Raw genomic sequence first — 15,856 nt, forward strand, 5'->3', positions numbered from 1 at the left:
ACCTGTTTTGATTCCTGTTGTGACCCCTGCCTGGCTTTTGACTATTCTGACCTCTGGATCCTGACCCTTGCCTGATTACCGACTACCTCTTCTGATTAACCCTCTGATTGACTTCCTGGTTTGACCCTTGCCTGCCTGACTACGTTTAATTTCTGCCTGCCTCAACCTGGCCTGATCTGACTACTCTATTGCCTAACGCCTTGTACAACGACCTTCTGTGCAAAGACTTTACTTTACAGTCGTGCCCCTCTGCCTATCCAGAACCCTCATCTTGCACCTCTCGTTTAAGTCCAGGTGGCATCCAAATAAGCCGCGGGCTCCTCCTGAGGCCCAAAGGCGGTCACACTACTGGTGAAGCACGAGCCGAGACCAGGGTGCCTGGTGTTTGTTCTGGTGTTGTGTGCCGACCGTGACATTATCACGGACCCAAGATGGATGAAGAAGGTCACGCTGCTGCTGCACCTTCCACCACTGAAGCACTACTCAGCACACTGTTACATCGTCTGGAAGAACATGAGCAGAGGCAAGACTACCTGATGCATGGTTTCCACATTTTGACCCGTCGGCTGGATGATTCTGTTCTGTCTCCAGCTCTAGTAGTCATCCCTCCTGTGGCCGCTCCTGTGGGCTCTCCCGCTTTGTTGGGTAATGTATCCAAAACCCATGAACCCAAGATTGTGTTCCCTGACAAATTCAATGGGGACAGGTCCAAATTTTTCATGTTTCAAGAGGCATGTAAATTATACCTCAGCTTTTTCCTCCACTCTTTCGCTACTGGCGAAGAAAAAGTGAGGTTCGTAATGACCCTATTACAGGGCGATCCCCAAATTTGGGCTCTCAGATTGCCCCTCTCAGATCCTGCCCGTTTTTCCCTTGAGACATTCTTTAAAAACGTGGCTGTACTTTATAATGACCCAGATCATGCATCTTCTGCCGACTCCGCGATTTGTAAATTGCGACAAGGGAGACGGGATGCGCAGGTGTATTGCACCGAATTCCGCCGGCGGGTAGTGGAGACTGGGTGGAATGACATGGCTCTTCACAACCAGTTCCGTATTGGGCTTTTAGACTCAGTTAAAGATAGCCTAGTGAACTATCCTTTATCTTCTAACCTGGATGATCTCATGTCTATTGCCATCCAGGTAGATAGAAGACAGAGGGAGAGAAGGGGTAAGAAGGGTTCTTCTTTTTCTGGGTTTACCAATGTTAAGTCAAACTTTCCAAATGTGGTGAACAATGTTAAATTCCCTAATCCCCCTGTGCCTCTACCTCCAGAGGAACCCATGCAATTGGGTGTATCCCATCTAACTCCTGAGGAAAAGGCCCGCAGGTGGTCCCAAGGTTTATGCATATACTGTGGGGAGAAGGGTCATTTCCTGAATCAATGTTCGAAGAGGCCGGGAAACTCCCAAGCCTAAATGCAGAAGGGGAGCTCCATTTTGGTGCAGGAATTTCCTCTCCCCTATCTGCCTCCAAAGTGTTTATTACCGGTCAAACTTACCTGGCCTACGGGCTCAATTCTGGTGTCTGCTTTTGTAGACTCGGGCTGAGGGGAATTTTTTGGATGCTGCTTTCGCAGTCAAAAACAATATTTCCTTGGTTCCCTTATGTCCTCGCTTGAAAATTTTAGCGGTGGATAAAAGACCCCTAGGGTTGGGTGTAGTATCTAAGAAGAACATATCCTTGTCTATGTGTATTAACAACTCACATTGTGAGGAAATACCTTTTTACATCATTGAAGGTGCTTCCTCTCCTCTTATATTGGGGTTGCCGTGGTTGCAAAAACACAACCCACATATTGATTGGGTAACCAGGGAGGTTCTTAGTTGGGGCCTAAAGTGCCAAGGGTCCTGTATCTCCTCCGTAGTGCCAAGAAAGCTGCAGAGACTTTACCCCCACACAGGCAGTATGACTGCCCAATTGATCTAATTCCTGGGTCTACTCCCCCTCAAGGTAGAACTTACCCTCTTTCCTTGCCGGAAGCCGAGGCAATGAAAGAGTATATAAAGGATAACCTTGAAAGAGGGTTCATCAGGCCTTCTAGTTCCCCTGTGGGGGCGGGCTTCTTGTTTGTTGAGAAAAAGGATGGTTGTCTGCGCCCTGTATAGATTATAGGTGTCTCAATAAGATCACCATAAAAAAACGCTATCCCCTCCATTTAATTTCTGAATTGTTTGACCAGGTTAAGGGTGCTAAGATCTATTCCAAGCTTGATCTAAGGGGCGCTTATAACCTCATACGTATTAGGAAGGGGGATGAGTGGAAGACTGCATTTAACACCAGGGACGGCCACTACGAGTATCTTGTAATGCCCTTTGGTCTCTGTAACGCACCCGCAGTGTTCCAATAATTTGTCAACAACATCTTTCGGGACCTGCTGGGGATATTCGTAGTGGTCTATCTTGCCGATATTTTAATTTTCTCCTCTAACTTGGGTGAACATAGAAATCATGTTCGTGAGGTCTTGTGCAAACTCAGGGAAAATAATCTTTATGCAAAACTGGTGAAATGTATCTTTGAGGTTATGTCTGTTCAGTTTTTGGGGTTTAATATTTCCAGAAAGGGTCTTGAGATGGATCCAGGCAAGGTGAGAGCTGTACTGGATTGGACCCAACCCCAATCGTTGCATGCAACTCAAAGGTTCCTAGGGTTTTCAAACTATTATCGTCAGTTTATTAAATAATTTTCCCTGATTGTGGCCCCCATTACTGATTTGACTAAAAAGGGTGCTGACCCCAGCATTTGGCCTTCCGAAGCTGTACAAGCTTTCAACTTCCTCAAAAAGGAATTCAGTTCTGCTCCCATTCTTCAACACCCCGACACTGCACTTTCTTTTATAGTGGAGGTAGATGCTTCTGAAGTTGGGGTATGGGCAGTCCTTTCTCAAAGGCATCCGATAACCAACAAAGTGCATCCCTGTGCATTTTTCTCTAAAAAATTTTCTCCTGCTGAGATCAACTATGACCTTGGAAATAGAGAATTGTTGGCTATCAAATGGGCCTTTGAGGAATGGTGGCATCTGCTGGAGGGAGCAAAACATGTGATCATAGTCTATACTGATCATAAAAATCTTCTGTACATTGAGTCGTCCAAGCGACTAAATCCAAGGCAGGCTAGATGGGCGCTGTTTTTCACCAGGTTCAATCTCTCTCTAACGTTTAGGCCTGGTTCAAAAATACCAAAGCAGATGCATTTTCTAGAAGTTTCGAGTCTGATTCCTCAGAGTCTAGCGAGTGCATTCCCATCATTCCCAGGGAAGTAATTATAGCAGCTCTAGAATCTGACCTTTCCTCCTTATTGTCCCCTGTTCAATCATCTGCTCCGGTAAATACTCCCTCTGGGAGGTTGTTTGTTCCACAGGAGTTAAGGGAACAAGTACTGAAGGAGGTTCACGATTCTAAAAGGGCAGGGTATCCGGGCATTACTAAGACAGTGTCTCTGTTATCCCGCTATGTCTGGTGGCCTTCGTTCAAACAGGATGCAAAGGTCTTTGTTAACTCCTGTCCGATCTGCCAAAGGTCAAAATCATCCCATAACTCTTCACAGGGTCTGTTAATTCCTTTACCTATCCCAGACCTTGGTCCCATCTTTCGATGGACTTCATTGTGGATTTGCCCCCTTCCCAAGGGAAGACTGTGATTTGGGTGGTGGTGGATAGGTTCAGTAAGATGGGCCCTATTAATACCCTTCCACACCTCCCTTCTGCTAAAACCTTGGCCGATCTATTCATTACTCACATTTTTAAGTTACACGGTTTTCCTGAAAATACTGTTTCTGACAGGGGGGTTCAATTTGTCTCAAAGTTTTGGCGTGCTTTCTGTTCTTTGGTACGGATTGAGTTGTCTTTTTCCACTGCTTATCACCCCCAAACCAACGGTCAAACTGAAAGGGTGAACCAGTCTCTTGAGCAATATCTCAGATGTTATGTGTATGATAACCAGTCCTCATGGTCTGAACTGTTACCCTGGGCAGAATTTGCATATAACAATGCTACCCATTCTTTCTCTGGGGAGTCCCCTTTCATAATTGTTAATGGGTTACATCCTAAAGCCTTTTTTTTCCAATTCTGGTTCTCCTGTACCTACTGCTAACTCTTCTGTTGAACGATTTGCTAAAGTTTGGTCTCAGGTGCATGACTCTCTTGCTGCAGCTACATCTGCTCAAAAGAAAGCTGCTGATAAATCCCGTAGGGAGGCACCCCAGTAAAAGGTAGGAGACTCAGTGTGGTTATCCACCAAACATATTAGATTGAAGATTCCCTCTCCCAAACTGGGACCCAGGTTCATAGGTCCATACCCCATCACTGCAATAATTAACCCATCCTCTGTTCGCCTTCAGTTACCTACTAATTTTAAAATTTCTAATTCTTTTCATGTCTCCCTCCTGAAACCTGCCACTCATGTTCATCATTTGTCTGTTCCTTCCCCAGTTTTGGTTGAAGGTCAGCCTGAATTTGAGATCCAAGAGTTCCTCGATTCCAGCCTTGTACTAGGTAAGCTTCAATATCTTACAAAGTGGAAGGGCTTTGGTCCTGAGGAGAACTCTTGGGTCTCAGTAGAAGACATCAAAGCTGACCACCTCAGGAAGCAATTCCACACCAAATTTCCTGGTAAGCCTGGGGGTCCAGTAGCCCCCCCTAGAGAGGGCGGTAATGTGATGAAATTACCGTCCAGGCAGGGACGCCCGCCTCGCCACGTGGTCCCTGCTTGTAGGCCGCAGGCGCCTGCACTATAGGGCGCGTGTGGCGCGCTGCTGTTTCAATTAAAGGCGCAGGTGCACTGACGTAAAGGGACCGTCAAGAATTATACATCTTGGTATCCACAAAACCCCCCAGATCCTTCTCAATTAAAGCGGTGTTTCACCTTAAAGTTATCTTTTGTTATGTTATAGAATGGCAACTTTTCTAAGCAACTTTTCAAAATGGCCTTCATTTTTTCACAGTTTTTGAAATATTTGCCTTCTTCTGACTCCATCAAGCTTTTGAATGGGAGTTACTGACCCCATCTAAAAAGCAAATGCTTTGTAAAGATACAAATGTAATGTTATTACTCATCTTTCTATTCAGACCATCTCCTGTTCATATTCTAGTCTCATATTCAAATCAATGCATAGTTGCTAGGGTAACTTGGACCCTAGCTACCAGATTGCTTAAATTACTAGATTACTAGAAATAACTAGAGAGCTGCTTGGGGTTACTCATTAATCATGGTGACTGAGACCACACAAAAAACTAACTTGTAAGGAGGCAAAATGTGAATTGTTAAGTTAATGGAACAGTAACATCAATAAATGAAAGTAAATAATAAATAATGTAGTATTGGTCTGCACTGGTAAAACTGGGGTGTTTGCTTCAGAAAGATTTCAAGAAACACACGCTGCAGCACTCCGAGTGCTGCAGTGTGTTTTTCTTGGAGTTATAAGTGGGTCCCTGGCAGGAGGACCAGCAACTTGCACCCGACGCTACAACAAGCGGTGAGTTATAGTTGAGCATTGCCCGCATTTGATTGCTTCAGAAAGACTATTACAGTTTATATTAACAAGCTGCTGTTTAACCACAGGGGCAGCTATTCAAGCACAAGACAAATAGTAGATAACAGATATGCTATGTAGAATCACATTGTATACTACAGGTTGTATCTGTTATCTGCTGTGTAACCTGTGCCTTTTCTCCTTTTTCTAGCTTGAATGGCTGCCCCCACAGCTACCCAGCACCTTGTTTATATATACTATAGTAGAGTTGCTAAAGCAAACAAACCTGTTTTATCAGTGCATTATATTTTAATTAATTTAATACACTTCCATTTGTTGGTGTTACTGTACTTTTAAATAATTAGATTGGCCACTAGGTGGTTTAAAGTTAAACTGTGATGTTTAAAGTTGTTGGTAGTGAAAGGTGAATAAAGCAAACAGGAACAGCAAATATGGTTGCCATTTTGGCAGTGATAGAGCAAGGAACATCAGTCTATGTAGCAGGCTATAGGAAAGGTGAGGAGGACGAATTGTGCAGCAATTTACCTGTTAAGAAGAAGTCACCGCAATAAACTTGAACTGTTTATGAGAAAGTCTTCCATACCTCGTGTTCCAAAGTTACAAGTTTACTGCACAGATATTGCAGTGCAATTATTTTAATATTAATTTTTAAAAAAATTAATATTGTCATAAATATAAAGATGCAATCAAAAAGATAATAAATGATTTTAGTATGGTAACCTTTTTAATACATTCTCAGTGGTCATCATATTTTTAGATACAATATGGTTGGGAACAAGTACGGTATCCTGTCCTTAAACTTAAGCTTTGTCTGTTTGATATTCACTCATCCATTTAATTTGGGCCTAGGGAAAAACCTTCCTGAACACAGAAGTTTTTAATAGCATTGTATGTAGAAATCTATTTTTTCACATCTGCTCTGCCATGACAAAAAAAATTCTTGTGCCTTTGTTTTCTGGTTGTTTACCTTTATATTACAATGAGTGAGTTGCAAACTGTATCACTATTTTAGCACTTTCATTTCAGAAGTCTAGGGGGCACATTTATCAAGGGTCGAATATCGAGGGTTAATAAACCCTCAAATTCGACCCTCAAATTTAAATCCTTCGAATTTGAATATTGAATTCGAAGGATTTATCGAAAATCCTACAATCGATCGATCAAAGTAAAAATCGCTCGATCGAACGATAAAATCCTTTGAATCGAACGATTCGAATGATTTTAATCGACAGATCGAACGATTTTTCTTCGATCAAAACAAGCTTAGAAAAGTGATGGGGAAGGTCCCCATAGGCTAATATTGTACCTCGGTAGGTTTAAACTGCCGAAGTATGTAGTCAAAGTTTTTTTTAAAGAGACAGTTCTTCGACTATCGAATGGTCGAATGGTCGAATGGTCGAATAGTCAAACGTTTTTTAGTTTGAATCGTTCTAGTCGAAGTCGAAGGTTGTAGTAGCCTATACGATGGTCGAAGTACCCAAAAAAATACTTCAAAATTAGAAGTTTTTTTCATTCGAATCCTTCACTCGAGCTTAGTAAATGTGCCCCTTAAGCATGCAATTCTACATGGTTTTCTGCTTTATTGGATTATTTATTTTTTTGCAAATGCATATTGGAAATTGGAATTTTTGAAATATGAAGTAATTGTTTGGATACTTTGACCATCGAATAGGATACTACGACTTCGACTTCATATTCGATAGTTTGAATATTCGACCTTTCGATAATCGAAGTACTGCCTCTTTAAAAAAACTTTGAATTCAATACTTCGCCAAATTAAACCTGCCGAAGTGCTATGTTAGCCTATGGGGACCTTCTAGAGCAGTTTCCTAAGTTTTTTGAAGTTGAAGAAAAATCGTTCGATTGATTCCTGAAATCCTTCGAATCGAATCGATTGTACTTCGACCGCAAATGGCCAAATTCGATGAAAAAAAACGTTGATTTGGAAATTCAAAGTCAAAGTAATTTAATTCGATGGTCGAATTTCGAAGTATTTTCAACTTCGAAATTTGACCCTTGATAAATCTGCCCCTTAATATGTTACAAATCACTATTAGGAAGACTTTTGTAAATCTGAAACATTATTGAAGTAATAGACCTGCGTTTTTTTTCCCTTTTGCTTCAGTACTTGCTCTTCAATATTCCAAGGTTAAAAAAATCATATTTTGACTGTTTATATTTAAATATAATTACAATAGCACTTGTCTTTGTTGCAGCAACATGAATTGAAATTGAATAGAAACATTTCTTCTGAACTGTGTTTCTTTATAGATAAAGCGACAGATAAATCATGTTACAGCATTAATAAGTGACCTGCTAATGTTGAAGAACTAATGCGTCCATCAACTGCAGTTATCTAATCTAGAAAAGATGTAATGTGTATATGTTGTGACTATCAAAGCATTCAGTTCCAATAAACACAGAAAGTGTCAGGAAAGTTAATATACTCTACAAAGCATGACAATCACAAATAATCTTTATGTTTCTAGGATAAAAACACAGTGCCTTGCAAAAGTTTAAACCCTTACCCATATCTCTCATTTTTCTAAATATAGGGATGTAGGAGATGTTAGGATTTAAATCTCACCACCTCCACTGTAGGAAATGTGTTGGATAGTAACTTATAGGTGTCCATTAGGGTGCGATTTATCAAGATTTGAATAGAATTTTTGCTATGAGCCTATGAACTCAGGGTAAATTTGAGATATTCCAGTTTTTTTCACAATTGTATTCAATTGAGTTTTTTTACAATCAGATTGTTTCATAAATAAGCATACATTTACGTTTATTTTAAATTGTGAGTTTATTCAAAGTAGAAACCTCACAAACCTCACAATATGACCGAAGTGTTCATTCACCCAGGTCATGATCCAAATTATCTAGCCTAAAGCAACTGAACTTCAGAGTTTTCTTTAAAACTTTTCACCACTCATCTGAGCTGCTTCTTCAAAAACAATCTGGTTGCGTTAGACTTTTTTTAAAGTGACATTGTTTTATGCTTCAAAAATATCTTAACAAGGAAGCTTTGAATTTACAGGAGTGAAAAACAACTACCCTACCTAACAAGGATACAATTGCCTTAAGATTGGTATCGAAAATCAAATAAAATATTTGCCACTATTTCTAAATAATAAAATTTAGTAATACAATTTAATAACAGCTAAATAGTTAAATTATTATTGTTCAGATTTATAAATGTTAGCAATTTTAAGCAATCAGCTAAAAATGGTTATTATTGTAGACAAAATAAAAATGAATCTCTAGACTGTTTAATTGTACATTGAATTTCATGTTGAATGTGATTTAATTTCAATGTTTTTTATTGAGTTGGACATGTTATACCTTTTTTTCTGTGCCAGATAATGGCAGTTGTAAGCTTATGACTTATGGTGGTATATTTAAAGCACACGACCTGCTGCTTAGCTGAATAATTTTATGGCAGAAACAGAAGACATGTAGAGATGATTGCTTCATGTTTACCAAGAAGTATTGTTGGAGTAGGTTACAAATGGGAGAGAGGTACTACAGAGGTGCATACTGGTTGACTTGCTAGGATCAATTCAACACAAAATATTGCTTACTACACTGGATAAGCAAAATAAATGCAGGTATGGAATCTGTTGTATGGACCTGATGTTTTCTGAATAAGCGGTCTTTCCATAATGTGGTTTTACATACCTTTAGGGGCCGATTTATCAATTTTAGAATTTTCGTATTTTCAAATTTCTCAAACTTGAAGCTCAGAAACGTAATCACTTAACAACGTGAAAAAAACCCAACTAGAACACAGTAAAATCACATTCTACCCTTCAAGAAGTCTGCCAAATTTTGAATGAATCTTTAAAACTTTATTATAAAATAGCTTAAAATTTTAAAATACAACTCTTATTGACTTCTATATGAACTTAATGCCTTTAAGATGGCAATTTTTGTTTTAGTCAAGTGGAAGTTTTTGCACTTAATACATTGAAAAATAATTTTGGACACCTGAGTTCAAATTTGCTATTTTTTCATCACAACAATTTCATATGTTAATAAATACACCTCTAAGTCTACTTAGACATTAAATAAACCCAATAGGATTGTTTTATCATCAATATGACTGTATGCAGCTTAGTTACCAGCAAGGTAGTGTTTCATTATGAAAGAAAAAAAGGATATAATTTAAAATTTTTGAATAATTTGCTTCATATAGATTCCATTGGAGATGGCCCTAGAATAATTTAGACCTTTCTGGATTAGGGATGTTATACCTGTAGAATGTGCTGATGATTTGAAAGATTTTATAGGTGGTGGGCTAATACAACATGTAATTGGTGCAACCCCTTAGAGTCTAGAACAGGGATCCCCAACCAGTGGCTCATGAGCAACATATTGCTCACCAACCCCTCAAAGCATGTGCAAATTTTAGCTGCATAAAAACTGGCTGTATTGCCAAACAGAGCTTCCTCACCCCACCTACCCCTCACCCCTTCAGCTCTGTCACCGGATTTCCTTTGGAAATCCATGGTGGATGGTGGGGGGTTTAAAAAAAAAATAAAAAATTTAAAAAATAGGCACCAAGAGGGCCCCCCCAAAACCATGCTGCCCTAGGCACAGGCCCTCAGGGGCCTTAATATAAATATGGCCCCGCTCCTCCCGAAGTGAATTGTGAGCCGAGATCAGGACTTTGGGGTTTGTTTTGGTTTTTGGGATACCATATGTTACACTTATCTTATTCCTACAACATATATTGTTCTTGTATCACTAAAACTCAGTTAAAGATTACAATTGCAGAAGAATACGTCAATGACATCAAAGAGTGCTAAGGGAGGGCTGAAATAATATTTAGCGTTGGAATACATTCCTCTTCTTGACATTCTCCTACCTGCCCTGAAAAGTTGGTGCTACTTTTACAGAAACAATAGGCAATGAGCTCAGTCCTATGAGTATGTTTTGGAAATAATTTACAATATATAAAGGACAAATTTGCACATGCACATGAAGCAATTAACTCCTCATAATAGTCTTATTCGTTTTCTAAAATGATCTTTTGACTATAACTGGGTGCTAATTGTATCTTTCAGGTCCTACATATGCTATGAATATGTGCTAATATTTTACATACAATATGTATCCTTCGAAATAAATACCACATAATATTTCAAAACACTTTTGACTATTTTTGACAACATATTTACGGTAACATTCACAGCTACAATATGACAGGTTGTTGATAGAGTGTAAATTTCACTTACAGCATGCCCCCTTCCAAATTCTACCTTGTGGAATACCTGTTACTTTGACAGCAAGTGCAATTCTTTGGTATCTATTGGAATGACCCTGGCTTGAACGGGTATAGCCATGGTAAATTTTCAGAGTGGACTTAGTATGTTCCCTATATTGATAAGATTTCATATATTGCTTGGAGTAATTAACAAAGATTACAGCACAATGCCTTATTGACAATAAGTATGCTCATTAGCGATTAATAAATATTTTTTACCTTGTACATGAATCACTCAAATAACACAAATATTGATATATCGGATGTTCATACTGGACAATGTCTATATAATGATTCTAATTTACCTGAACTTTAGTGCTTACACAATGCTCGTTAGTGGATGTTAAAATGGCATTAAACACCTTTATTTAATACAAGTGTAATAAACAGGGTTTTAGTTTGAAATAAATGATGACTATTATTTTACTTCAAAATGTATAGTTTTTGTTATGTGTTGTTTGTTTGTAACAAGAGCATAGAACTGTGAAACTGAAAGCACTTGCAATTTACACTGGATTCCAACTCCTTGACTCTTCAGAGCAACAGAGGAAAGAGGAAAGGTTATGCATTCAACTCTTTCACCTTCTTAAACCCCTTGTGTACTAAACTCCCTTTCACCTGCTATCTCAAGACATGGGTAGCAATTTGTGTTTACACAGAACCCAAATGTTAGGCACCTCCAAGTGATTGTATATACTTACCTGAAACCCTGGGTCAGTGCTCCTATCAGCAGAAAACTGCACCGGCCCGGTGTTCTTCCAGCAAGCACCACAGAGCATCCTCTTGCGGCTTCTTCTTTCTTTTTGCGGGTGTGCAAGCGCAGTAGAGTGAAAAGCCGAAGTTTAACTAAAAAGTCGGCCATTTCGTTCTACTGCGTATACATCTGCCCAGGAAATTTGAAGAAGGAAGAAGCCGGAAGAGGATCGCTTTGTGGTGCTCACTGCTATAAGCCTGGGCTGGTGCAGTTCTCTGCTGATAGGAGCACCGGCCCGGGGTTTCAGGTAAGTAAATACAATCACTTGGGGGTGCCAAACATTTGTTTTGTGGAGTTTTCTTTTCTTTTTCATTTTTGTTCTACCCGGGCTGGTACCTGATGACCAGGTAGTATTTTTCATACTGTATGCAAAAGTTTTCAAAGACCACCTGCAATTCGTCTTCATCTGTTTTGTGGAGTTTTCTTTTCTTTTTCATTTTTGTTCTACCCGGGCTGGTACCTGATGACCAGGTAGTATTTTTCATTTGCAGGCTTGAAGCAGAAAATGAACAATTATATCATGAAGACCTGTAAAAGCTAGTTTAGTATAGGTCTGGTTATAATATAGTAAACACATCAGGAACACCATTAAGCGGGTGAAGCCCCAGACCTTTAGAATGAGGAAATATACACTTCAGAAAAAGATGTAGGCACTCTGGAAATCATCTAGGTAAAAGAAAAGTAGTTCTACCTACAGCAAAACTGTTCTGACTCATAAATGGGTTGTTCATCTTTGAATGAACTTTTAGTAGGATGTAGAGAGTGATATTCCGTGCAATTGTTTCTCATTTTTCATTATTTGTGGTTTTTGAATTATATCATATTTATTCAGCAGCTCTCTAGTTTGTAATTTCAGCAGTCTGGTTGCGAGGGCCCCAATTATACTAGCAACCATGCACTGATTTTAAAGAGAGACTGGTATATGAATGGGACAGGGTCTGAATAGAAAGATGAGTTATAATAAGTAGCAATAGCAATAAATGTATAGCGTTACAGAGTAGTGATGTGCCGGCCAGCCCGATACCCGTGGGTCGGTTCGCGTTCGGGCCGACCCTGCACCCCTCTTTGCAGATAACAGGTGGGTCCGGGTCGAGCTCTTCCTCCTGCTCTCCTTGCTCTCAGCTTGAAAGCTGGAAAGAGTCAGAAGAAGGGGGCAAATAATTTAAAAACTAAAAATAAAGAAAATAAATGAAGGTCAACTGAGAAGTTGCTTAGTATTATTCATTACATAACATATTCATTATATAACATACTAAGTAAAAGCTATCTTAAAGGTGACTCTGCTAAGTATTTAGCAGAAGCCAGCTCTCTTCAAAAGAAGACATGTAATTAACCCATTTGATTTGTTTTCTTTTTCACATCACAGTATCACATCACTGTACCTCCTGGACTTCATAATGATGCTTAACGATTTAGCAGTTAGTGTAGCAGGTATCCCTTCACATTGGTTTGGATTCATTGCACCATGAGATTCAATAATGGGCAATTACAGTATACTAGATTTAGAGGCCCGTTTATCAAAGGTCGAATTTCGAATTCATGTACATTTTTTTTTTGCTCTAATAATCCGAATATACTTGAAATTCGATTAGGAGGTTATTTAAAAAAATTAGAACGTCTTAAACACAAACTAATTTTATCGACTCGAAAATTCAAATCGAACTTGATGCGAATTCCACAAAACTCGTATATAGTTTTTTCCCCGGAAAAAACTCAAATGTCAGAAAGACTATTAACATCTGTGTCACTGAACCTCTCCCATTGACTTATACATGAACTCGGCAGGTTTTCGGTGGCGAAAGTCGAATTCTAATTCCTAGGGTAAAGGTTTGATGAATTTAAAATTCGAATTTGGATTATTCCCAATTCTAATTTGTGAGTTTTGACCAAAAAAAATAATTAATTTCGAATTTCCAATTCGACCCTTGATAAATCTTCCCCCTAAAGATTTATTACCATTCACGATGAGTATGGGTTTGCTGTATTGTATTTATAATGAAAAAAATTGATCGTGAAATATCTCATACTGAATAATATTAGCACTCTTTTTTGTGAGGAGCCTATTTTAATTTTAGTGTATGAGAACAGTGTTTGAGAACACTGCTAAAGGCAGTCTTGAAACACAAGTAAGAAATAAGGAGGATATTATAATAGACAAATGCATACACAGTAGCAAGGCTAGTAGGTTCAACATTTCATGCTGGGACTATTTTAATTGATTTTCTAGTAAATCGATCATCTATAAGATACCAGTTTTATTTACAGTAAAGCCACTTATATAAAACAACAACAGACCTAATAATAACAAGTTGCTTGCTTTATTTAGTGAGCAGCTTTTTACAATGGGTCTGCTATCTTGTCAATGTCAAATGGTTTCCCTTTGTATTAGACATCACAGTGATCATCAGATGGCTGAAATTAAAAGCTACAGGGATCATTTGCAATGCAGATCAGAGTGGGAAAACTGCAACAAATGCTGCAATTGGTCATTTTTTATGAGTTCTGCTTTTGCCAAATGTCCATGTGTCTATGTGCTCTGTTTTGGAAACAGACTCTGGGGGCAGATTTACTAAGCTCGAGTGAATTTTTAAAGTTAAATAAGTTTGAATTTTGAAGTAATTTTTTGGATACTTCGACCATCGAATAAGATATGAATTTCAGGACACATTTACTTAGCTCGAGTGAAGGATTAGAATAAAAAATACTTCAAATTTCAAAGTATTCTTTTGACTACTTCGCCCATCGAATTGGCTACTTCTACTACTTCGAACGATTCGAACTAAAAATCGTTCAACTAATCGACCATTCGAGAGTCGAAGTACTGTCTCTTTAAAAAAAACTTCGGCCACCTAAAACCTACCGAGCATCAATGTTAGCGATTTCTATTCGATGGTTCGATCTATCGAATATGCTAAAAATCCTTCGACTTTGATATTCGAAGTTGAAGGATTTTAATTCGAGGGTCGAATTTCGAAGTTTTTTAACTTCGAAATTCGACCCTTAGTAAATTTGCCTCTTGAACAGAATGCTGCCTGCCTTAGGTAGTGCTCTATTCAACAGAGATGGTTGAACGAAGGCAGTTGAGTTCAATAATTCTGGCATGAGGAACAATGTGCATCAGAGAGCTGCGCAATATGTTGGCGATATATAAATACATATTAATAATAATAATAAAATCTTTCCCCATGGAACAAATGTTTGCTAAGCAAGAACTAAGGGGTTCCACAGTGCTCTAGCAGTTGCTCCCCAGGGATCTGTAAATGACCCAAAATGACAGTGCTTGTAGGACTGGCGAGACCAAGGATATGTGGACAAACAATATGGATACACCAAATCCATACATTAGATAGCTTTTAGAAGGGATTGGATGGCTTTTTAGCAAGTGAGGGAATACAGAGTTAAGGAAGATAGCTCATAGTACAAGTTACATAGTTAAATTGGGTTGAAAAAAAACAAAGTCCATCAAGTTCAACCCCTCCAAATGAAAACCCAGCATCCATACACACAACCCTCCCTTCTTTTAATTAAATTCTATATACCCATACCTATACTAACTATAGAGCTTAGTATCACAATAGCCTTTGATATTATGTCTGTCCAAAAAATCATCCAAGCCATTCTTAACTGAATCAGCCATCACAACATCACCCGGCAGTGCATTCCACAACCTCACTGTCCTGACTGTGAAGAACCCCCTACGTTGCTTCATATGAAAGTTCTTTGCTTCTAGTCTAAAGGGGTGGCCTCTGGTACGTTGATCCACTTTATGGGTAAAAAGGTCCCCTGCTATTTGTCTATAATGTCCTCTAATGTACTTGTAAAGTGTAATCATGTCCCCTCGCAAGTGCCTTTTTTCCAGAGAAAACAACCCCAACCTTCTCAGTCTACCCTCGTAATTTAAGTCTTCTGTCCCTCTAACCAATTTAGTTGCACGTCTCTGCACTCTCTCCAGCTCATTTATATCCCTCTTAAGGACTGGAGTCCAAAACTGCACTGCATACTCCAGATGTGGCCTTACCAGGGACCTATAAAGAGGCATAATTATGTTTTCATCCCTTGAGTTAATGCCCTTTTTTATGCAAGACAGAACTTTATTTGCTTTAGTAGCCACAGAATGACACTGCCCAGAATTAGACAACGTGTTATCTACAAAGACCCCTAGATCCTTCTCATTTAAGGAAACTCCCATCACACTGCCATTTAGTGTATAACTTGCATTTATATTATTTTTGCCAAAGTGCATAACCTTGCATTTATCAACATTGAACCACATTTTCCAGTTTGCTGCCCAGTTTTCCAGTTTAAACAAATCGCTCTGCAAAGTGGCAGCATCCTGCATGGAACCT

At 39.0% G+C, this 15,856-nt stretch overlaps 1 pseudogene; it reads left to right on the forward strand.

Annotated features, from left to right (window-relative positions):
• Window positions 1-431: 431 nt before the first annotated feature.
• LOC108704322 overlaps window positions 432-15,856 on the forward strand; it is an 82,582-nt pseudogene continuing 67,157 nt past the window's right edge.

Source organism: Xenopus laevis, chromosome 1S (genome assembly GCF_017654675.1).
Source record: "Xenopus laevis strain J_2021 chromosome 1S, Xenopus_laevis_v10.1, whole genome shotgun sequence".
In the NCBI taxonomy this organism is placed as follows: Eukaryota; Metazoa; Chordata; class Amphibia; order Anura; family Pipidae; genus Xenopus; species Xenopus laevis.